This window comes from Chinchilla lanigera, unplaced genomic scaffold, assembly GCF_000276665.1.
Source record: "Chinchilla lanigera isolate Chin_1 unplaced genomic scaffold, ChiLan1.0 scaffold00039, whole genome shotgun sequence".
Classification (NCBI taxonomy): Eukaryota; Metazoa; Chordata; class Mammalia; order Rodentia; family Chinchillidae; genus Chinchilla; species Chinchilla lanigera.
This window is the reverse complement of record NW_004955440.1, coordinates 1,769,132-1,789,947: the sequence shown is the minus strand read 5'-3', so window position 1 is coordinate 1,789,947 and position 20,816 is coordinate 1,769,132. Positions and strand designations below refer to the sequence as shown.

The window sequence follows — 20,816 nt, the reverse complement described above, 5'->3', positions numbered from 1 at the left end:
TTTTCAAGTCCAGCACCTCATGAGGTCCCACACCTTCCACCATAACCTCTTAATAGAATGAAGGAAGGTGGAGAAGGCCTTTCCTGGAAAAGTAATGCCAGCCCCATGTACAAATACCTGATCTTGCTCCTTAGCTCCACAGGACAATGCTATCACAACTCACAGTGGACCACGCTGCTCTTAGTCACTGCATACCTCTTGTCCTCTCCGGCCTGTAAATGGTGGCAATGGGGCCTACCTGTATCTTCACCCTGTGCAGTAACATTCAGGAAATCCTAAGTCAGCCATGCTTACCCATGTTATTTTGGCAAATCCCACCCCTATCTCCAGTCTCACAACTCAACCCCATATCCTGCAAAAGGCCTACCGAGACTCCCCAGATTGCAAAAGCTCATCTTCCTTGGAATGCCTACCATTTCTGACCCTCCTGAAGAGCTTCTTGCCCAATGCTCAATGGGATAGTCTTGTTTCATCTCTCCTATTGGCTCTGTGAGCCTCACAAAGCTAAGAAATACCAGGGATGGCTATGTCTTCCACACAATGAATGGTCACTAAGCACTGCCGAGGCTAGGGTGGTGAAAATGGGATGAAAACACAGTATGGAGGTGAGCAGTGATCTTCACTGCCCCAAGACCTCCTTGTGAACCACAAAGGCCTCAGGCACCCTGAGACCACATTCTGCATCTCATAAGTCAGAAGATTTTTACCCTAAGATCTTTTCCCGTTGTAGTGAAAAATTATTCTGCCCTTGAATAGATAGGGTTAAACTGAAGTGGATATGCTGGTGAACAGGCATTGAAAGAAGAAAACAGGGCAGAAAAGCTCCAGGGGAAAAAAAAATTCTAGACAGGCAGAACACTGAGATTATGGGAACAAAAGGATGTTTAAGCCAAGGAGCCAGGGAGGGGGAGGGGAAGGAGAACCTTCCATGGAGACGGCTGGCTTCGTCACTGTCATGCTAAGATGAGCCCAGGAAAGGACACAGAAAAGGTGGTGAGGAGAAGCTGAAAATACCCCCCAACAAGCCTGGAAATCTCTGATCAAAAGCTTATTCTATCCGTTGGCATTCTGTGATCAACCATGAAACTGCTTACCTCCATTTCAGCCTCAAGAAGTGGGGAAAGTTCTAGAACCACGGAACCTAGAACTGAATGACTAGGGGTAAGTGATCTGAGTTACTGCTTTTCAACTGTGTTCCAAAGGACTCTGAGGATTCCTAGAGACAAATGTCCCAGGAATTTGACAAATGATTTTTCTGTATTGTTTGTCCTTTTTTTTGGTTTAAAATACATTCTCAAAAATTTGCTAAAATGAAAAATAATTTGTTAAAATGAGTTTTATACATGTATCTTAGGACAATAGATACAATCAATATACATATCAGTTTAAACTGTAGAGACCAAGAACAAAACTTCCTTGGCTACCTTTGTATGTGGATTTTTGAACTGTGAATTTGCATGTTATTAGTTGAGAAGTTAATGCTCAGTGGTGATCTTGTTTGCTTTTTCATTTCTTTGTTTCCTTCTCTCCTCCCTTCCATTCCTCCTTCCTTTATTCCCTCTCCCCGCTCTTTCATTTCTTCTTTTGTTCATTTGTCCACTCATTTAGTCTGTCTGTCTCTTTGTGGTTTCAGGGACTGAACCCAGAGCCCTGTTCATGCTAGATTTACTGAGTGCTCTACTATGAAGCTATATCCCTAGCCTTTGTTTGCTTATTTTCTTTTTAAAATTCACATCCACATATCTATTAATATAAAAGTGTATAAAATACTACTACCTTAATTTAATGCTAGGTGAGGGAAGGTAATACACTGTGTGTTTTAGAAGCTTATTGCCCGACTATAACATAAAAACGTGACAGTCATCTCTAGATGTTAATGATCCAACTCTGAAAAAATTCTACTTCTCTTTCCAGCATCTACATCAATTTACATTAAGAGCTGTGCAGGGGCCCGGCAAACTATTTCTAAAAATAGTAGTCATTTCCACTCAAAATCAGGTGAATCTGGGCTTCTGAAGCAAAACATGGGACAGAAATCCAGTGGGTACTAACCTGATCAACTTAAAAGGAAATATGATAAATTAAGATGTTACAAGATATTTTTATGTAGACTGGGGAACTACAATCAATTTTACTGAGGATAACAGTGTACGAATCCTCAATATACAGAGGAAGACAGTGAAGTTCATAAAACATGTTTTCCAGCGAGAGTCAAAATCAAACTATTACGTAAGTTTTGCCACCTAAGACTATTGCCTTTGCCAAATCTGGCTGAATCTATCAAACTCCTGCAGAAATGCAGAAGACCTTTTTATACAAAACACAAACCCCAGGATGATACAAAGTCCAAAGACATTAAGGAGCTATGAGTCTAATGCCACACTCCACCAACCTCCAGGGGCTGGGAAAACCAAAGGATGAAGGAAAAATTCACATTCGCAGAATTACTGGAATAAGGAAGACAGATGGAATGGGGAGTGAGGGGTAGAAAGAAGCTTCTGCTCTGAATGTGGTTGTCTTCTGTTACTTAAAGGAGAAGCGGAGGAGAGAGGGATCAGCAAAGCAGCTGTAACCTTCAGATACATCTAAATTGCTGGCAAGATGCTGTGAGGTTTGTCCACTTCCCTGGACGGCCTGCGCTGGGTCTCCAATGCCTACCACTCACAGCTGTGATAGCTGCTGTGCTCGCCCCCAGCACCAGGGAGCAAACTAGCTCGAGCAGACAGACACTGCCGGGGAGTGGGTACGAACAGAGATCCTTACCTCTGCTTCATGACCTTGGCCTTTTTCTTTAAAAACAGGAAAAACCCATTCCAGGAGAGAACAGCCTTTAGAGCTAGCTATGCTGGTCTTCTGTTGAGTCATAAACGGAAAGGTGCCAGCTCAAACAACACACCTTGGGCTCCTTCAGGGAAGCAAACTCTTTTCATGGCAGGGTTTAAAAAAAAAAAAAAAGCCTGTGCCTCTCTCTTTTACATTTGAAATGGTCAAAATAAGACAGCCTGTGTCGCAGTTTTCATTTGTTGTGCCACATTTGTACTCTTACTCTGCGCAGAGAAAGAAACCCTCCCGCCCTACCCATCGGAGGCACAACATTTGCTCCGCAGTTACACTGCCCACTGAGTGAAGCTCAGGTCTCCATTTCTGGCATCAGTAGCAAAATAAAATTTTAATATTCTAACAGGGTTAATGGATCCAGATGCAAAACACACTTTCCTTCTTGCCTCTGTTGCTGCGCCCTGCCATTCACACACAGCTGTCTCCACTAGAGGGCATGGCGGGGAAGAGAAAACGTTGGAAATGAACCTCTGATGATATTAATGACTTCTCCTCTTAGGTGTGCACATACTAGCAGGGTGACAAAGAAGAAAAAGAGGACAAGGGTGAGCTGGAAGCGGTCACTGCTGGACTAGATAAGATCGCCCCATGCTCTGAGCTCATTCACCAAGACCACAGGTATTACAGTTGACAGAATTTTCCATCAACACAAAATGAAACCACAGCAACCCCAAGAGTTCTGAAAATGTCTATTTTACCAAAGAAAAATAAGCACAGATTTGAGAAATGAAATAAAGTTCTTTAATATGGGTGTCCCAGTCATGGCACAGTTGACAAGCGGGGCCAGTTAAGTCTTTGTCCCACGCACTGTTGGACGTTCCCCTGGCCTCCAGCCACTGGACGCCATTACAATGGTCCCACCACTCTCCACAAACTGGGTGGCGTCTCCCCATAGTGCCAAGTGTTCCCTGAGGGATAAAGTCACCCCACTGAGAGGCACTGCCTTAATCAGTCAGCAGGATCTTCCACACCCTGGGGAGATGCTCAGGTCATCTGTACGTCACACTACAGGGCAAAAGAGCCGAAGGCAGGGGTGAACTCAGGAGACCATATGTCAACCAGTCTCCAGGGCCTGTGCCACAGTTGTGAAGGCCACAGCGAGAAGAGAAAGGGCTGATTTCCCAAAGCTGTCCCGGGCATCGGACACAGGGCATCATTTTCCTCCATGCTCTTCAGCGCCACCATTGTGGAGGCACCAGCAGAGGGATTTGCTCCTACACTGGTAGTGTTGCTGTTTATTAATTCGCTTATGGCACTGGGGCTCTGCTCAACAAAGATCCTAGTTCATAAATCAACAGGCACAGGAAGCGGGGCCATGAGAAGATGTAGTCTGGACGAGGTTTCATCAGTCTTTTTTAAAAAGCAGCACTGTCATCTGGCTGCCAGCCCAAGAAACCAGGAACTGGCATTACATATGAGGTCGGTAATGACTCTGAAGAAGAACAGGAGAGTGTGGGGAAAGATCACACGCCGTGTAAAATTGTTAGCTAGGTGTCCTCAATATTGAATGAAAATGCTCAAAAGATTTGCTTCCACTCAGAGCCAAAGGACAGTAAAGACACAAAGGAATTTTATGGTAAGTACAAAACTCACCCTTTTCCTTGAGGATTGACTTTTGCTAACTCCCTACACCTAGAAAACACCTGTGAATGACAACAGGCCCAAATGGCCCCCGGATAAAGAAAAACAGTCACAAATTACCAAAATTACTTCTGAATCATGGGCAATGTTCATTAATCAAGGACTCTTCTAGCCTTTTGGCCCAACTACTGTACCCCAAGCCCCTTCTTCCCACCGACCTGGGGAGGGGACAAAAGCTGGGTGTTGGTCCACACTGAGAGTACTCGAGCTACCCTGTCTGCAAAAGTGGGATGGTCCTCTAAAACTTGGTTTGATAAAGACCACCAGATTAAACACCATCATACTTAATGTGCAAAGAGGCATCCCTCACACACACAGCCATAACTTGACGTGGCCCCTAAGAGGCTTATCAGATTTATACCTTAGAATGAATTTCTCATTACTTCTCAAATAAAGACAGTCATTCCATGTGAAGCACACAGAATCTTCTTATGGAAGAATTTAATGATCAGATACTTTTGATAATTTCACTTACTCCTCAATTTATAAGCCAAGGTCAAGTCTCCCAGACATGGCAATTATCTTGGGCCAGCCTACTTGGTGCCTGCTTAGAAATCCTCCAATCACACAAATGCCCAATTAGCTTGAGTTAAAGGGAAGCACTTCAGAGTTTCCCCACCTTCACCCTTAGTAGAGCTAAGCATCTACTAAACTAGGGTCTTTTGACCCTGATTCACTAACAGTCACCTGGGCTCCTTTATAAAAAGTAGCGATGTCCAGTTCCCATACCCAAATATGCTAATTTACTTAGTCTGAAGTGTAGTCTAAGTGGAGGTATTTTCATGATTAAGCTGCCTATGTGATTATAATATGCCTTCAGATATAAGAAATATTAAAAGGTCTTCCTTCTCTCAGCCATATGGGTCCTATATAGTGGAACCCAAAATCTGATCTACTCCAGTGACAACCTTTCTTCTCCCCACAAGTGATTTTAAGGAAGATGGGAGGCTGGGTTTCTCTTTAAGCTGAATTTCTGTAGTTCCAACTACTTAAGAGGCTAAGGCAGGAGTCCTGCTTGAGCCCAGGAGTTCAAGGCCAGCTGAGAAACACAGTGAGACCCTGTCTCCAATGGGGGTCATGCATCTACAAGCTTGTCTGCTCAGGAGATGGCCTGCCAAGGAGCCAGCTTCTCAGGAACAGGTAGCTCTGTCCAGGGCAGAGCCCTGTAGATCATGCCAAGGCTCTGGAAAAACCTGTGGAGATCAATGCTAGACTGATAAAGCTTTTGTTAACTTCTGGGCAGCGGGCTGCAAAAATGAGAAGTGATTTGAAGCTAACTTAGTGTCTTCAATATCTGCCAATGCTTCTTAGAATCAGCACCTCCATGACCATGCTATTCAAACTCTGGGCTGACTTGTTAGAAATGCACATAGGCTCAAACCCAGACCAAGGGAATTAGTTTATACCATAATTACAAAGTCTGAGCCTCAAAGTATGAGAAGCATTGCTTCTTATCTCAAACAGGAAAATATAAAGAAAGGCAGATACTAACTGCAAGTGGGGCATGACAAAGAATATGGTATGCTTCTTTTTATAACAAGTGAATCAGTTAATGTGTAACCTTTGTATTCAAGGGTACACATCTGACTGACATCTTGCTGCTGAGATGAGAATCACATACACAAGAACGTGTGGCATTACCATGATGAACTAGTTTGCACACAGGACAAACAGCCTGCTTTCTAGCTGCTCACAGACACAAAAGGTTTTGATTCATTAGCCTAAAATCAAATACACAACTTGGATACTTGTCTTCCAAAGTTTAGCTTTGATGGAGCAAATAACTCCCAAAAGCAAGAACATTATGCAGCTACTGAACATACACTTTGCATATCAGAAAGTTAGACATCACCAGGGGTTTAAAGAGTTTTTGTTATTTTATAATTGCTGAAGTGCTCACTTTAGAACACTTGGTTATAACCACAAACACTTCCCCAACTGACTTCAAAGTGGAACAGCTTTCACACGAGGCAAGCATCTTCATCAACGCCTTAATTTTGCATAAGAGGATGACAACCAATAGTGGAAGCTTCTGGCAATGGCTTTAACACCAATATATTCCAGAGCAGCTCCTCATGACTTCCTGGCCACTGATAGCCTTTCAAAGTTTTGCTGAAAGAAACTGTACTTGAAAGATGACTTGAGGGATACATACCACATGTTCCAGACCAGCTTTGCTTGAACTTCTGTGAGCAATGAATGAGCATCTGTCATAGTAGCAGTCTCTCTCTCTCCTCTCTCCTCTCCTGTTGATCCCACCCCCTCTGTACAGAGAGCCACACAACTACATCCTTCAGGGACTTTTCAATCATCTCCTAATTTTTACACATACATAACATTAAAGTAAAATCTTAATTCATTTTTGAAACAAGACATTAAAATTTCTCAAGTTCATTCATTTTGATATCATATCTAACATTCCAAATGATTAACGATCAATTATCTTTTGCCTATTACCTCTGTAACACACAGCATTTATTTTAATTATGTAAAAAAAGTATGACTTGTCCATTAAAAGTGAGTTCCAAACTTACATTTCTATTAGTATGCATTTGGTGTGGGGACCAAATACATATTCAAAACAGATAGCAATCTAATTACTAGCCCTGACATCAAAACTAGACAAGAAACTGCCCAATGTTTGGATTTCCTGTATCTGGATATCAAAACAAATTAAATGGTTTATCCAGGGAAAACTCCCATTTCTTCTGGGCATATTTTCATGCAGAACATTTGCTTTTCTATCCAGGAAGACATCAGAGAGAAGGCTCAGGCCTGCACCTTCTTCAGTGCATTCACAGCTGCTGGGGGAGAAGGACAACATCTCAACTTGGGGAGATTGTTGCACACACTCACTCTGTCACTGCTTTCATGGGTTCAATTAGCAGGGTGTCCCTACAGAGCCTTCCCAGGTGCCTAGCCACCTGGTGGGTACATGAGATGCAGCTGGGATGAACTAGGAAGTCCTGCACCCAGGCCACTCTTCTTTACACTAATAAAACTGACACTGTATTTATTTTTAGGGGCTGGGGGTTAAACCTAGGGCCTTAAACATGCAGTGTTATATTCTAATCTTCATTGAATTGTTCCAGTGTCCTCTAGAACCCAGAGAGGAGGGAGAGTGTGGTTAACTGGCATCTCCAAACCCCCATATGTTTATTTCTGTTTTGTTTCTAAATACTAGGATAAGACATGTGATTTCCTGTACCTATCTGAAGGCATTACTCTATAAATAATACACTGCAGGTGTATGAATCTTTAATAAATAAAAAGATAAAGTGACTAACAGTCATAATATTTTCTCTTTATAAATATTGATTTTTTAAAAAATAAGATATGCCAAGAGAATTTTCATCAAATGAATGCAACATTTGGCTGAACAGAAAATACTCTGGAAGGTAACAGCATAATTCTCAATATAATCCTCAATCATTCACACCTTGGCCAGTTTTCCTAATGCATCCTATCTTTAAACCAAAATCCTAATAAGGACATAAATATTTTTTATTGTACAGTGGTCAAAAGTCTCATGAATTGCTAGTGCAGAACACACTCCCAAAAGCCACTAACTGCCCAATCCACACTCTTGATAAATGCTAGTAGGGTTTTAAGTTCTCCGAGCTTAAAGGGAGATGGGGGATCATATAATAAGTATGTATTTTATTCATTGAGATATAAAAATAGAAATGGTAAAGCATATATCACTAACATTTAGAGTGAAAGTGCTGGGAATTCTCAACACTCCTTACAGGGTAAGAAACTGCCTGGGAATAGTGCTTTATTCCCAATCCCTGAATGGGGCCTGCCTCTACACCGCATTATCTTGGACGAAGTCTTCAAGCCAATGCACTTTTTATCTAGTACAGAAAGTAGCAAGAATACTAATAATGATAATGATAATAATAATAATAATAACATGCCAGGTAAAAGAGATGGTTGGGTTTACTTGCAAATATGTCAATTGTTTCCCTGATTACATGTGCTATATCCTGGAGCACCTGGAGAAGAAAGCTTACTTCATGTTAGCATCAAGAATATTTATTCATCTGGGTATCTGAACAACTGTCTGGATTCCCCTGGATCATCACGGCAAACACCTAACAGACAGTCCTTCCCTCTTCAACAAAGCTGTAAGGAAGAGCTCAGAACCAAAAGCACAGGCCAGAAGGTAAACTGGAGTCTGGTAGCTCAGTATTTAGTGTATAATCTTCACTCCTGGCAATCACTTTCCTATTCTTATTTTTCCATGCCTTTTTAAAAAATTTTCTTACTTAATTTTAAATATCTTTCTTCTGGGGATATAGCTCCACTGGCACAGCACCTGCCTGGCAAGTGCGAGGTCATGAGCTCGATTCCTGACTCCAAAAACAAACAAACAAACAAACAAGTAAATAAATAAATAATATGTTCCTGTATTGTACTTTTAAGTCCTTTTGGGAACGTATCAGAGGACTGAGTAAACAAAATGGACCAAGACATCTGTGGTAGTTAGAATAATGGCTCGTAAATCCATTCACCGCCTCATCCTCAGAACCTGTTTTGGTACATGATACTATAGGGCTTGGACATCAAAATTCATGCTGAAATTTGACTGCTAAACGGTAGTGTTGGGCCTTAGGAGCACTGCCTTTATGAGAGGATTAAGGTCTCTCTCAAGAGACTGGGTTCGTTCTCACAGGAATGGATTAGTTCTCACAGCGGGATTGTTATACACCATCTGGTTTCTTCAATCCTTCCTCCCCCTTCTTCGTATTCACTTACTGACCACTCTCACACCTATTTCTATAATGTGATGCCACCCACCATGTTGAGACACACTCTTGAAAGACATAGTGGCCTGATTTGCAACTTCCCAGACTCCAGATTCATCAGGTAAGTCTTTCTTCTTACGTACCACCCAGTCTCAGGTATTCTGTTACAGCAACAGCAACAAACTATATGATATAGCACAGAGGTACATGGCATCAGCTGAAATTAAGGTTGTGATCAGCTGACCTTAAAATAAGATAATCCTAGGGTGTCTTGGTAGGCTTAATGTCATCACAAAGTCCTTACAATAGAAGAGGAAGACACAGGGTAGGTCAGAGGAATAAAGTAGTGTTTTCTCAAAGAACTCTGAGACTACTGTATTTACTAAGTGGTTTTCATGGATCAAGGACATTGTTTTAACAAGTTATTTGGTTGTCCAGGAAACCTTTGGTTCTATTCAGATTAAGAAATTTACAATAATAAAATAATAAAAGTGACAGCACCAGAAACTAACTGGAAATACTGAAGGATAAAGCCCAAGATGTATGAACGAGAAAAGGATAGTAATATACAACCATTTCCCATCAGGACAAACACACTTAAGCACCTCTGGTCTGCCTGGGACACCACTCTGTAGTGAGAGGCTAAAATGGACATTAATAGCCAGGACATCATGCCTTATGCCATTTACAAAATAGGATGTAATACATACTATCTGTGAGTTATTTCCAGAAATAGAATTAAACTCCTAATGGACAATGATAAATGAAGTATTATTTGGGGGCAATCAAGGTGTGGAAGAAGAAAGACTGTGTAGTAAAGTTAGGGAAGCACAGACAGAATCAAATGCCACAGTTCACTTCCTAACCATACTCCCCCTCCTCTGGACTCAGACTTCCACCAAATTAAATGTTCTGTGAACTCCATAGCTGTCCCAATTATCACTGTAATAAGAATAGACTATTACCTTAACATACACCCTCTCATAGAATGCTCACTCTGAGCCTATGATGTAGGTGCTACAGTTGGTTCCATTTAAAGCGGGGAAAACTGAGTCATGAAGAACTACTAAGCAATCTGTTCATGGCCACAAAGCTACCAGCTGGCAGAGCCATTAAAGACTCACCATCTGGCTTCTTAACCACCACTATAAAATATTTCAGCTCCTAACAGAAAGCCTGATACCCAGAAGACTCCAGACTTAAGAGATAAATGAATGCATGAAGCAAGCATAAAAAATAATTACGGATGCAATCCGTATAATAAATATATATATAATATATAATATAATAATAAATGCTTAACAAATATAAGTTGCTTTTCTGCAAATCAGCTACTTTCAAATGATGAGCAAGACAGGTACAAGAGAATTACCAAGAACTTTTCAAAAGAAAGGTCATGAGTATCTCCTTCACCCTCCTCCTAAAATTATTTTATTATCCTGGGTTGGGCTTCTGCCAGAAAATTAGAAAACAAAATCTTCCAGGTGACCCCACAAACACCTACTCTGACCTCTTCCCCAGTTCAGTCAGAGGAGTGTACTGGCTAAGAGGTGTCTTAGCACCCACGCAGGGAATAGAATCCATAATGGTCGAGAGTGGAATCTCACAGTGGGGACTCAATTTCAAAGATCTCAGGAGGCACAAACAAAATCTAGGCAGCATACAAAATTCTGCTATGAGAGATCAGCTCAGCAACCAGGGAAAAAGCAAGACGGTAAACCCACACAAGTACCCTTAGCCACTTACTAATCCTATTATTTAAATATAGGGTGAGCACAAATTGTGTATTTTTTCGTTACATTTTTTAAAAAGACAATATAACAGGAAATACAAAAACGACAATTTTATCAAATTTATTCAGTACGAGAATGGACAGGTTGAAATGACACCAGCCTAAGTGATGCTCAGGGGAGTACGCACATACACAAATGTGCTGCCCAAGTGATGTCTGGGCTAAGTTGTTAAGTGGTTAAACCTCCCATTAACTGAAGAAAAGCAGAGATTACTAACACATATTCTGAGTTGAGGGAGACAGACCAAACTACCTTTCTTTTGAAATTCTAAAAGTGACATTAGATAATTTTTTGTAGAATGAATACTAAATAAAAGGGCAGAGCTAGAAACTTGTGACCATCACATGCAGACCATTCACCCCACACTCCCACAGGGCAGCCAGGACAAGGCAGATCCCACTGTGCTGAGATTCTGGCAGAAAGAAGCCTCAGGAGATTTCAGGGAGCCTCAAATAGGTGCCATCCCTTCATCATCCCTCCAACTAAAGTCAAACCCCAGAGGATGACAGAAAGTTCCAGAAGCCACTGACTATCAGCTCCAAGCCTTTTGTGCAATCACGGAACCCTGGGAAGAAGAGTTCATACTACAGTAACAAGGCCCTGGTGCTCAGAGTTCCAAGATGAGGGTGCTCTAAGCTCAATATCTTCACTTTGTCTGCCCTTAAAATTAAGCAATAAAATTAAGTGGTGTCTAAGCCCCTTTCATTTTAACTTTCAAATAAGAAAAACAGATTTTTATTTGCTAAGCTCCTTGAATTTTTTAATAATTCAAAGTGACATCACTCATTGACTAAAATGTGATCCTAGCAGGAAGGGGGAGTGGGAGGTAGGCAATACATGGCAGAAATTGATTTACGGTGAAAGAACTACAGATGAAATCATTACACAAAAGAGAAAACGATCAAATTTAATTTTAACTGCATCCTTTCCTTTTCATCCCTTGCTGCAAATACACCAAACCATGTCACTTGCTTCTTATGACCACTAGATTTATAAGCCCATTAAAAATACTTTTATAACCACCCCATGCAAAACAAAACAAAACAAAACATGGCTATTACTATAATGATTTAAATGTCTACAGCAGTGCAGCAGGATCTGTGGGAAATTTATTAATGCTCTGTAGAACGTGCCATGAATATACCATGTTGGATACCTGCTTTTGAAAAGTGCCCTGATTTTTCCCAGTTGAGTTCAGTTAATATTTACATTGTGATGGCCCCAATTAAGTGGACCAGGTAAACTGTTTCCTCAATTCCTTTGCTCCATAGTTCTTGTCTGCATTAAAACTGGCCTCAGGATCAATGTGAGGTACAGTACTCTATACTTGCACCATTACTGTGCATGAAAATCACATCAGGGGATTTTTAAAATAAAAATGCTGGTCCTATCCCATCCCCCAAGACTATGAGTCAATTGGCCTGGGTAGAGCCAGAAAAGCAAGGTAATTTTGAGCATGCCAAGAGATTCTAAATTTGTCAACTGTTAAGTTAAGGTGCCTACCTTCCCAGGCACATGGAAGTGAGTGAGAGGAAAGGGGGCAGAAAAAACAGGCTTACGGATGTAACACGGCAGAGGAGAGAAGAGAGAGTTGTGCTGTGCTGAGGACAATGGACCCCATCTACAGAGGGCAGTGACTTCTCCATTCTGACCACTGGACAACATTCCAGTCTTCCAGAGATGCAAGAAACCCGGAATTTTGGTCAAATCTCTGTATTTATAATGTTGGCACTAAGTTAGGTTTTTAAAAAAATTTCTGGGTGAGCCAAACAAAACACATCTGCAGTCTTCTGATACCAAGAATCACCTTATCAAGCACTTGATGTTAAAGCTACACAGCCTTGTAGAAAGACTGGAGCAAAATACAGGACCTTGAGTTCAAAGGCATCTACAGTTTTGCTTATCACTCATACTGACTGATGTCTGTCAGTATATCCCAACTGCATTCAACCATTCTCTATACTCTAAACATTCTTTAACACTATTTTCTGACCTAATTTTTTCCAAGCACTTTGAAGAGCAACAACTTCTAGCCTGTGAATCAGTTACATCTAAATGCTAACCCTAAGAATCTGGAAGGGATTTTAAACATCATATTGCTAGAGAAATGTGGGGTCCCAAGATCCAGAAAGGCTAAGGTGAACTGCCCAATCAACAAAAACTTGTTAAAAGCGAAGTGAACAATAGTCCCCGTATTAGCACTGGAAGCCCTGTCCTGGAAAACCCCCATGTTCCAGGTGATGGCTGGTCACTCGGAGGACATAGTCACACTGCTAATCTCTTCAGCATGTGGCCCCGTAATCTTATAATTTTTGATACATATATTTGACTTTTAGCTTTATAGTTTGCTTTCTGATTCAGATTCCTTGAAGGAAGGGATTAAAAGTCCTTCTGTGAATTGAGTGTTTAATATTTGTTGAGAAAAGTCCTTCTAGCTTCTTCCTTAGTCAACAAAGACACTTCCCTGGAATCTCTTCTCAGCCCCCAATAACTGCTTTTACCTCTTCAGTAACATGGATGGAGTATAAGAAACACACACACAAAAATGAATCAGATGAACAACTTTTCAGCTGGCAGCTTCCTTCTCTCCTTGGACCACAAATATCCTTCCTATTCTAATGAGGTTATCACCCATCATCAAGGGACACAGCAATGTGTGGTCTGAAATTTCCACACAGAGGCACACCTCAGAAGGCAGCTCCTCAGCCGTGGAAGGAGCTAGGCCGTGTACTCCTCTCTCAGGAGGCTGCTCTGGAATTATTCAAGAGGGTCAGGGCAGAGGCTGGAGAGCTCTGTGCGGCTGGGCAGGCACAGCAGTACAACAAAAAGGCTTGGGAATTAGATCTAGGTTAAAGTATCAGCCCTGACAAAAGACAGCCCTGTGCCTGCTTTGGAAACTTCTAGAAATGGAGGTCCAGGCCTCATCTGTAAAATAACCACTTCACAGGGTTCTAACTTGCAAAGGAAATGACCTAGCTCTCCAGACTTGATAAGAGGTGGTGTTCCTGAGGAAGATTCAAGACTCTGTAAAGAGCCCCAGAGGTCTGCATGACTCAGGAACAGAATTCACCATGCTGCCCAGCCTGAAAAAATCAAGTCAGCCTTTGCTGACCCAGTTTTATGCTGAGCAGATCATGATTTGCTTTATTTATTTGCCTCAAAGCATGGATGCACATCTGTGTCAAACACAGAAAACACTGGCAAGTGTCAGCAAAATGTCATCACAACTGACAAAGTGGGTTTCTCTATCTTGTCCATCAGTTTTGATGGGGAAGCTAAATAGCGCTCAATGATCAAGGATTGATTTCTAGGACTGGTCATGACTGCTACTTCAAAGAATTTCCTAGGAACCTAAAAATCTAAAACCCACCCATTGAGGTGTTTATGAGCCATAGTAATCTCTGCCTCTCAAAGCAAAACCACTGTTTTAGTTACTTTTCTCATAGCTGAGACAAAATACATAACACCCACAAGTTAAGGAAAGACAGGTTATTTAGCCCAGTTTATAGAGATTTCAGTCCATACTCAGTTGGCTCCAAGGCAGGGTTGCACAGCGACAAGTATTGCAGAGGAGGAACAAGTTCATTATGGGCAGAAGGTAGCAAGGTGAGCAAGGGACAAGACAAGCCTTTTTCTGTCCCTGTATTGTATCCAGGCTACCAGGATTAGGGCAGTGCCAATCCAATCAGTGGACTGATTTAGCACCCTTAACCCTAGCACTGCATCATGAATCAATCATCACACAACACACTCTAGATTCAACCACCTCTGAAAAAGCCCCACTTATGATTACATGAGGCTTTGAGGGGACATCCAGACACAAGCCATAACATTCTGCCCCTGCCCCCGCAAAGACTCATGCATATCCCTTTATGCAAAAGGCATTTGGGCCTTCTTCAAGAGTTGCCAAAGTCCTAACAGTTGCAGTTTTGCTGAAAAGTCCAGTCCAAAGTCTCTTCTGAGATTTTAGGCAAACTCTTAGCTGTGAGCCCCTGTACAAATGAAAAGAAACTTAAATACTTCCAGCAAACAATGGCACAAGGTAAACATTACTGTTCCAAAAGGTACAAAGAGGGGATAGCAAAGAATGGGAACAAATCCAGACCAAAATCCAGCAGAGCAAACATTAAATCCCACAGTTCCATTCCTAGCATCCCTGGCGATCTGTGACAAGTTGTGAACTTCAAAGGGCTTGGATGGCTCCACCCCTATGGTACTGCCAATGGTTGCAGCTCCCATGGCTTCTCTCTAGGGCTGGCTCTGCTCCCTCCTTGTAGTTTTCCTCAGATGATCTATGTTGCTGGCTTCTGCAAACTTCTGGGGTCTCTACCTTACCTTTGGCTTCACCCTCACTGCTTCACATATTGCCCTCTCAGGAGCACACTGAAATCTAGGTAGAAGCCTTCCTGACCCCACAACTCTTGCATTCTGCATGCACCTAAAACCAGCACCACATGGATGATGCCAAAGTCTGCCATCAGCTGGAGCCATAGCCAGGCTTCCTTGTCTCTTGATGTAGGGAGTCAAGTGCCTGTGAATCAAATCTTGAGCAACAACTTCCCCTAGGCTGCTGCCATTCTGGCACATGGTGTTCTGAGGCTCTCCTTTCAAAGCAAAGTCTTTTACCTTTACAACTCTGAGGCTGCAGAGGCTGGAGTCCTGTTGGTTCTTGTGATGCACTAAGGCTATCTTTACCGTTGTCTTCTGAAATACTTGGCTTTTTCTTGCTAGTCTTTCCAGTGACCAATTTCTCCTCTGTTCCACCTTTGCAAGCCACACTTTAGTGCAGCTTCCTTTCTGGCCAAACTCACAACTTTCTGAATCATTCTTCTGGGCTCTTTGCTCTTTATTCTCAACATAAATCTACTAAAAGCCCCCAACAGTAGCCATTCTAGTGCCTCAATATTAGATTGCCTCCAAATTTCTTCAATTAATTACATAGTCTATTGCTCTTAATCTCAGTCTCAGGACAGAAGCAAAATACAGACAAACTTTCTGCCAAGGCATAGCACACACCACCTGGAGTCCAACAGCCAATGCAGTCCTTCTTTTCAACAGAAACCTACTGTACCTGGTCTTTACCAGCAACATTTCTGTCAGCATTCTCTTCTTCTGAACTCTGACCAGAATCTCTCATCAAGCACAGCCTCAGGCATTTCAGCTCTATTATTTTAGTTGGCATCTCAAAAACTTTCCTATCTCTTTTCCTGCCCACAAGTCAGCTACAAAGGCTCCTAAGCCACATGATCAGATACAGTCACAGTAATGACCCCACTCCTGGTACCAAATTCTGTCTTAGATACTTTTCTTGCTGCTGAGACAAAATACTCAAAACCTACAACTTAGAGAGGAAAGGTCTATTTAGCTTAGTTTATAGAGGTTTCAGCCTATAATTGGCTGGCTTGAAGGCAGGGTGGTATAGAAGACAGGCATTGGAGAAGAGAAACAGTTCATGGTAGGCAGAAAGTAGCAAGGCAATCAAGGGACAAGACAAGCCTCTTCCTGTCTTTTATATTGTGTTCAGACTACCAGGACTAGGGCGGTGCCAAACCAATCAGTGGGTTGATTTAGCACCCTTAATCCTAGGGTTGGACCAAGGAATCAACCACACACTCTAGATTCAGCTACCTCTGAAAAAGCCTCACCTATGACTGCATGAGGCTTTGGTGTGACACCTAAACACAAATCATAACCACTACATCTTTCAAAATGACAATCAAAACAAGACCAAAACCAAGACTTGCAACTTTGTATTTTGAAGATAAAATAAACCAAGATGTACACATGCCTGGGAAACAATTCACACTGACATAATTTTAAAGTGACTAAATCTTAGATTCAAGAAGAGTAAATGTCTGTACTATTATTCCAGCAGAAAATCAGTTGAGGTTTGACCTTAGGTCACTATATAGAATTACACTGCTCAAATTTATTTTTGGCAAGCCATCTGGGGTATAATCCATTTTACAAGATAAACAAGTGCTTGCTATCAAAATCTCACACACTTACATACAACACATACCATGACTACCACCAGTCATGAAATCAACATCTATACCAATCCTAAATTGTGTCCCCAGGGGATTCTGAGATAAGAAAACAGCTCCTTTAACAGAAGTGCTACATTCCAAGCTGGCAAAACAAATGGGCATTAGAAGGCAGTAACCTATTGATGTCAATCTCCTGGGATTGTATTACAGCACGCAGGTCCCCCCCCCAACCTTTATCCTCGGTTTCACAGTCCATAGGTTTAGTTATGCTCAGTCAACTGCAGTCTGAAAATGTTAAATGGAAATTTCTAGAAATAAACAGTAAGTTTTAAATTGTGTATTATTCTTAATAGTGTGATGAAACCTCCCACCATCCTGCTGCAGACATAAACCACTCCTTTGTCCAGTGTATCTATGCTATACATATTACCTATCCATTAGTCACTTAGCAGCCATTTTGGCTATCAGACCAACTGCTGGTTCCTAGGACTTGTTCCCAAGGAACCCTTACTTTACTTAGTAACAGCCCTATTGTTCCAGACTAGTGATGGTGGCAATTCAGGTATGCCAAAGAGAAGTCAAAGTTCTTCAAGTAAAAACGGACAATAATATATGTATTTTGAGAGATCACTTTCACATAGTTTTATAGTAGATTGTTATAACTGTTCATTTTATTGTTAATCTCTTACTATACTTAACGTACAAACTAAACTTTATCATAGGCTTTTCTTTATAGGAAAAGGAACAGTATATTTAGGTTTCAGTACCATCTATGCTTTCAGGCATCAGTAGGAATCTTTGAACATGTTCCTCATGGAAAAGGGAGACCACTGTATGTAATGGCTCCTTTGCAGAAGCTTGGTTCATGGAATACTCTGTGTGATTCTTAAAACTTCCTGTAAAGCAATTACCTCCAAATAAAAGCATTTTGAAAGCATTACTTATTAGGTATCTTACTGTTTGGGGAGATGTTTCGAGATACAAAACCCCTTTCCCAGATTCCCTCTTCTGCTTATGGGTCCAGAATGGGTGGGATCCACACCTAAACACTTTGAAAACTGGGCCCAGATGATTCTGAAAATCCTCCCCTGTTCACTCAGAACCCCCACCTCAAACAACATACATCACACTTAAAGACATTTAAGAAGTGCAGAAACCAAGCCTGGGGGTGTACCTCAGTGGCAGAGCACATGTGCTTAGCATACACAAAGCACTGGATTGAATCATCCCTCCCTCAACCTGACATTTTATTTTTCATATTGGCTGATGCACAAAGGAAGTATTTGAAGGGGACAAGGCTGGGTGGAGATTAGAGGCTCAGCAGGGTGGTACAGGCAAATATGGGTGAAAGGCCTGAAGCGGGTAGTGACAGTCACAAGAGATATGGACCTGGAGCCAAAAACACATAAGAGAAGTCAAATCAACAAGCTAATGGACAACTGTTCACCAGAGGGAATGAAGGAGGAGTCTCAGATGACTTGTAGGTTTCTAGCTTAGGCATTAGGAAAAATGGTGGTGTGTCATTCACCAAGCCAGTGCGTGAGGGACTAACGGTGCCAAGTCATACAGTGCTGATGGGACAGTCATCATTATCTAGTGGAGAAATGGCTTCTTTCTCATCTGAATAGGTGTGAAGCACCAGGAGGCAGACCTTTCAGCACAGTAGGCTTTAAATTCAGCTGCGGTTCAGCCACTTCAGCCCTCAGCCCTGCCCTAGTTAGGTCAGTTGTATATCTAACCACAAATTGCACCATTTGACCCCATGCACTTCTACTAGGTAAAGTGCTACTCAACTGGGATATTCCTCACAGAATCTAGATAACCTGGGTGTCTAGCATTCTTGTTAAAAGAACTCAGCTCTCAAGGGTAAAGAAGAACACTCACTGATATGCCATTCAGCTACTCATTTCACTGTGCTGTCATCTCCTTTCAAGAAAAGATATTCCAAAGTGAAAAGTCCTATGTGACTGGACATCAAGAAAGCCATGCAGTACTCATGATATGATCTGTACATGGATACACGGGCAGCGTTTCCCACCCGCCACGAAGGAACACGGTCTCTTTGATTATTACTTGGCTTGATTGTGACCACTCTTTTAGTAATAATTTTGAGGTATAATCCACATAAATGTAATTTTGAGATATAATTCCCATGAAAAGAATACAATGCCATGTGTTGCTGTATATTCAGAGTTGTGCAACTATCAATTTCAGAATCTACCACTCGAAAAAGAAGCCAAGCCCTTCAGTTATCCCCTCTTAATCATCCATTCCCCCTTCAGCCATAAGCAACCACCAACCTATTTTTTTGTCTTGCCAGATATGCCTATTCTAGCATATCATATTAATATATTGTCTCTGACCAGCTTATTTCACTTAGTAGTTTTTAAGTTTTCTTCTATTTTGCAACATATATTAGTACTTCATTTTGTTCAGGGTCAAATAATATTTGAAGCTATGGATATGTCACCATTTTATGGATCAACTCATCAGTTGAAGGCAATGATGAACAAAGCTCCTATGAATAACCACACATAACTTTTTGTGTGTATTCATGTATGTTTTTATTTCTCTTAGGGGTACACAGACGAGTAGAATTGCTGGTCACATGGCAACCCTATGCTTAACATTTTGGAAAACAACCAGAATGTTTTTCAGAAGGGCTGTACCATCTTAGATTCCTACCATAAGTGTATGAAAGTTTCAATTTCTCCACATACTTGCCAATAACTGCTATTATCTCTCTTGTGGATTACAGCCATTCTAGTTGTGCAAAGTGGTATCTCATCATGATTGCATTTGCCTGTTGATTAATGGTAGCAAACATTTTCTCATGTATTTGTGATTCATATTTCTTTTTGGGGAAATGTCTATATAGACCCTTTGCCCATTTTTTAATTGGGTTATCTGTCTTATCTGTCTTATTTAGTTGTAAGATTTATCTAAATATTCTAAATAGAAATCCTTTATCACATACATGATTTATAAGTATTTTTTCTCATTCTGTGGGTATGTCACCAATTTAATCTTCTATCTGCAATACATACTTGTGATTTCTCTTTTTTTGTTCTAAAACACACAAAATACTTCTCTATTTCTGTCCAGTCATTAAGTATCAAAATGCATTTAAATAATTTTCCTATCATCATTTTCTCTAGCATTTTTCAATGTAAGTGGGGCTATCTCATGAGCTCTTTACTTGTATAATTACAGAGTACTTATCTAAAGAGATAAAATGATGAGTTCACGAATATAAAAGGAACACATATTAAACATTATGTTTAGCTCATTAATTAATGAAGGAACAAAAAAGATGTTACAAGGGGCCCAAAAGGGAATGAATACAAAAACACATACATATATAGAAAATCACAAATGTAAAACATGTCTTAGATACCATACTGGTGCTCCCCAGACATGGATATTCACTCACATTTCTATGAACAAGAATCATTTCTGTTACCACCACTCTTCTACAACTTGCCTAATTGTGAAAGAGTTTGCAGAAAATGAAAATACAGATAACCCAGAAGGGTACAGTGGATACTAAGTCATCTTTTATTTTTTTGAGTTATCCATAAGTTTTCTTATGACTTTTTAAAGGGATGTTTTATCACTCATGGCCCAAAGAGGAGATAGAATGCACACAAGAACTTGAATGAGGAAAGCAGAATATAAATCCTCATCAACTACAATCCCAGAAGGCACAAATAACACACTGACTACTAAGAAGTAGTATGTGGTGCTCTAAAACATAGGATGACCAGATACGAGGATGCGAAGAGCAGGCAGGGAAAAGCAAC

At 41.1% G+C, this 20,816-nt stretch overlaps 1 protein-coding gene across 3 annotated transcripts in view; it reads right to left on the bottom strand.

Moving 5' to 3' along the window:
* Positions 1-20,816, bottom strand: part of Mgat5 (mannosyl (alpha-1,6-)-glycoprotein beta-1,6-N-acetyl-glucosaminyltransferase) — a 299,821-nt gene that overhangs the window by 214,891 nt on the left and 64,114 nt on the right. The window contains exon 1 of one of the 3 annotated variants that reach the window (XM_005390738.2): positions 2,764-2,837. The exons of 1 other annotated variant lie outside the window; for it this stretch is intronic. The gene's annotated coding sequence lies outside the window, so the exon portion shown is untranslated. Of the gene's footprint in view, positions 1-117; positions 204-2,763; positions 2,838-20,816 lie in introns of those variants that run through there. One more of the 3 variants, XM_005390739.2, reaches the window with a different exon arrangement.